General features: G+C 41.4%; 1 protein-coding gene across 1 annotated transcript in view; it reads left to right on the plus strand.

Moving 5' to 3' along the window:
* Positions 1 to 5000, plus strand: part of LOC125045613 — a 64025-nt gene that overhangs the window by 49298 nt on the left and 9727 nt on the right. The window lies entirely within an intron of this gene.

Below are 5000 nucleotides of genomic sequence, written 5' to 3' on the forward strand. Positions count from 1 at the left end.
TCCGAACATATTCCCCCAAATCACACACTTTACACTTCTTTCTTCACATAGTCAGTCTGTTCTCGATTCCCACGTGGAAAGAATCTGTCGAAAGCGATTTCTCAGTCAGTGTTCGTGAAAGTAATTATTGGAAAGAAATATCACGCCCACTGCCTTCGCAGAGGCGTGTCATTCGCTCGATTATCTGAATGACTCCCGCTCGTCGCCTCTGATTAATTAAATTTTCGTAATCTCATTTCGCTTCGCTTTCTTCCTCGAGTTCTATTTGTTCTCATTGTTCCGGCGTGTTCTGGAATGCGAATGTAAACAAGAGAGTAAGAGTCCAACAGGCCCAGCCACTGCCAAGCACCATGACATAACTCTCGCATCAACATAAAAATCCGTCCGTGCATTCATAACGTCGCCATGAGGAGGATCTTCGAACAATGGATTCGAGGTCTTCATTGGATGAGACATCACTGGAGCTCTCTCTTTTGGCCTTTCTCTTTATCTATGTTTTCTTATTTGTATATATGGGTTATTGTAATAATACATGCAAATGCCTACACACAGCAATTTCTCTCTCTCTCTCTCTCTCTCTCTCTCTCTCTCTCTCTCTCTCTCTCTCTCTCTCTCTCTCTCTCTCTCTCTCTCTCTTTCGTCTAGCAGTTATTTAATATCCAATAAACTGCTTGTATATTAAATAATTGTGTGTGTGTGTGTGTGTGTGTGTGTGTGTGTGTGTGTGTGTGTGTGTGTGTGTGTGTGTGTGTGTGCGTGTGTGTGTGTGTGTGTGTGTGTGTGTGTGTGTGTGTGTGTGTGTGTGTGTGTGTGTGTGTGTGTGTGTGTGTGCGAGTGTGTGTGTGTGTGTGTGTGTGTGTGTGTGTGTGTGTGTGTGTGTGTGTGTGTGTGTGTGTGTGTGTGTGTGTGTGTGTGCGCGTGTGCGTGTGCGCGTGCGTGTGTTTGTACGCCCGCGTGTGCGTGTATGGACCCCTTAAAATACAGAAATACCTCCTCTGCCATTCCCACGCAAGCCAAAGCGCTTTCACTCCCGCGCGCCCACACGCACCCGCACTAACTCAGCGCAAAAGACGAGACGCGGCGAATTCGCAATAACGCCCCACGCACCAATCCAAGCAGAAGGAGCGGGGAAGGCAGGCAGAATCCGTGTGAATCGTCGCCTCTCTCTTTCCCAGATGCAGTGATCCCCGCGTCCTCCTCTGGCCTCTGCCTTTCCTCCACCACGCCATCCTCCCATGCACATTCCCCTCCCCCGCTCCCTTTCCTTCATTCTTCCTTTTCCACGTCCCCGCTTCTCACTTTCCTCCTCTCCCCCTCCCACTCCTTTCTCTTCCTCGCCTTCCTTCTCCTAACATCCCGTCCCTCTCCCTACACTGCCTCCCCGATTCTCTACTTCACCCGTACCCCTCTGTTCTCCTTCCTCTCCTATCACCCTACCCCTACCTTTCTCAGCAATCTCCCCCCCCCCCTCTTCTTCTCCCTCTAAATCCGGTCCATCTTCCCCTCCTCCTTGTTTCCTCTTTCCCCTCCCACTTCCCAAGCCAATTTCCTCCTCCTCCCCGCTCTGATATTCCTTCCTTCCTCCCTTCCATCTCCGTCCCCTTTCCCCTCCCCACATTCCCCTTCCTTGCCCCTTCCCTTCCCTTCCCTTCCCTTCCCTTCCCTTCCCTTCCCTTCCCTTCCCTTCCCTTCCCTTCCCTTCCCTTCCTCCCCCTTCCTTCCTTCCTTCCTCCCCTTCACCGCCCTCCCCTTTCTCCCCCCCCCTCCCTTTTCTCCCCACCCCTCCCCTTCCACCGAGCCGAGTCGACTGGTCATCGCGTGATCTTTCCCCACTGCGAGCGAAGAGATGGAAGACAAAGGTGCTGCCATTCTCCTCTTTATTCATGATTTTTTTTCTTGTAAATATCAAGATAATATATAGATGTTTATTTTTCATTAAAACGTAATACTGTTGATATATATATTTTTTTTCTATCCAACGGAAATAAAAAATATGATGTCAGGTCGGTGTTTCTTTCGCAAACTGTACTGAAGCTACATGATATCGACTGCACATAATAAATAATACTAATGACAACAACAATAATAATAATAAAAAAAAGAAAAAAAAAATAATAATAACAATAGTAAATAATAACATTACTACTAATAATAACATCAACTAATATAAAAAAAGAAACATTCAACATAATAATAATAGCAGATGCAATAATGATGATAAGTACGATAATGTTATCACATTAATATTGCTATGACAACTAATCTAGCAACAAAAACAATAATAATGATGCAATATAGTTGTCAGTAAAATAGCAATAACAACAGTAAAAATAATAACAATACTAATAATATTAACAAACAAAGTGCTAATGATAACAATATATTAGAAATCATTACAATGATAATGGCAATAACAAGAATGCTAATGATCAGGATAAAAAACTACTATTATTCTATCACTACTACTAGCAATACTAATAACATCATTAACAACACTACAATTACTACTATTTACTATAACAATATTAGCTCTAATAATAAAAATTGCAATAATAATAACCAACAATAAAAATAACGAAAAAACAATAATAAAAAAAAAAAAATAATAATAATAATAATAATAATAATAATAATAATAGTAACAATAACATAATAATAACAACAGCAACAATTATGGACACAATAATAACAATAATTATCATTATCATTATCATCATATATTGGCAAAGATAAACAATACAAAAACCATTAAAATCGCTTATAACGTTACAAATTTATTCGGTAGAAAAATAGTCAACATAACCCCTCTCAATATGAACCGCCATTAATAATGCACGCAAAACTTAATACAATAAAATGCAATAAAACACAAAAATACACGTACAGCAAAGGAAACGCAATCACAACACTCAGATCAGCAGCCACTAAAACAGACAATAACACTGATAACCACAATAATAAATTCTCTCGAAAAGTCATTTTAAAAAAGAGATTCCAATCGCGATATTGAAAAAGCGACAGGCAGCGATCCAAGTCTAGAGCCACATTCCCACACTTTCATCCCTTCAGCAACCCACACTGTGAAAGGCGTGTCTGCCCGGCCGCCTTTATGCTCGTAACGATCCTGCAACACACACCCTATCACGCCTCGCGCCTAACACGGACAGAGTGTGATAAAGATGCCGTGTCATGCGGAGTCATGCATAATGAAGAAGAATAAAGCTATTCAAATGATATGAAGACGAGAATGGTTGTGATGATAAAGACTAACACCAAAACGATAAAAGAAATAGATCACGTGAAACTGGCACGGAACTCCAGCATCCATGACATCACGTCAACATTGAATGACAAGTGTTGACAGATCTTGTAAGCATGACAGAACATGTAAGCACGGGTCAAGCTGTTGCCAGACCACCAGGCCATATTTCAACTTGTCACCCTTACGAGCTCCGGTGTCGCAATTCAGAAAACAAAAATGTCGGAGGCAGTGTGATATCGTGTTATAAGATTGTAAATTAACGTAGTTTGTATCAAAGTGACAGTGAGATGGACAGATACTTAAGTTAATGCCTTCGGAACACCGATACTAAAAATACCATTGTGTAATAACCACACTTCCAAAACAAACAGCAGAACAAATATCGCCCTAATGTCCGCATGAAGCCCTTATTCTCACCGCAATAACAACGCGCTCTGAACTTAATGGCGAGCCTCCAGGTGGTAATTACCAAAGCGGAGGGATTACGTCACAGCATATGGTATTCGGCGTAAGCATAAAACGGCGCTTGTACTGGCCCTTCTCGTGCCGGCAGCTGCTGTCTCTGTCCCGGCACGAGTGACTTCGACGGGGCACATAATTATGATCTGGCACACGGCTACGAACACTGCTGCCGGTATTTGTGTCGTGTGCCATTTTTCTGTATATTTTTTATCTTCCTGTTCCTTCCTCCTACTTCTCAGTTGTTTTAATAGTTGTCATGTGCGTTACCTATTATGTCTGCACATTTTCATCCGCATTTATATATAAATCAATAAAATTAGATAAGCAAATGAGTAATAAAACACAATCAGTAAGTACATAAATCAATGAAAAACAATAAATAAATACATATACATATAAATAATTGACAGTAGAATTACAAATAATGTAATGTATAAAAAAAAACAATCATAAAGTATATACAATATACCAAAATCACTCTCGCAAACAGACACGCACGCACGTCCACACGCGCTTATCAATCGCTGCATCAAAGCCACTCAAACGCCGAGCGAAAGAGAAACCACAACTTCAGTTCATAATGGACGATAACTAACTCTGATACCAGAAGGATTTAAGATCAGTCGAGAGGCCGTGGCGTGAGTGAAAGGGAATTTCTCAAGGCTTCGATATATCCTCGCAGAAAACAATGGAGTATAAATGTGGTGGATTAAATAAAACGGCATAAAGAGGGAGATGAAGAACGGAAGGAAAGGAGAAAGAAAGGAAAAGGAGACGTCGCCGTTCTTGGTCGGATGAGGAATTGGAAGCATCAAGGGGCGCCATATGTTGTCTGGCGTTATATATTTTCTGCCTTTACCTGACATCCAAACTTTGCTTGAATTTACACAAAAGTAGTCGCTCTCTGTTTCCGTTCTTTCTCTCCCCTCCCTTACTCCACCCCCCTCCTCTCTCTCTCTTTCTCTTTCTCTTTCTCTTTCTCTTTCTCTTTCTCTTTCTCTTTCTCTTTCTCTTTCTCTTTCTCTTTCTCTTTCTCTTTCTCTTTCTCTTTCTCTTTCTCTTTCTCTCTTTCTCTCTTTCTCTCTTTCTCTCTCTTTCTCTTTCTCTTTCTCTTTCTCTTTCTCTTTCTCTTTCTCTTTCTCTTTCTCTTTCTCTTTCTCTTTCTCTCTCTCTCTCTCTCTCTCTCTCTCTCTCTCTCTCTCTCTCTCTCTCTCTTTCTCTCTTTCTCTCTCTCTCTCTCTCCCATTCATATCTTCCTTCCTTCCTTCCTTCCTTC

The sequence above is a fragment of the Penaeus chinensis genome, chromosome 37 (genome assembly GCF_019202785.1).
Source record: "Penaeus chinensis breed Huanghai No. 1 chromosome 37, ASM1920278v2, whole genome shotgun sequence".
In the NCBI taxonomy this organism is placed as follows: domain Eukaryota; kingdom Metazoa; phylum Arthropoda; class Malacostraca; order Decapoda; family Penaeidae; genus Penaeus; species Penaeus chinensis.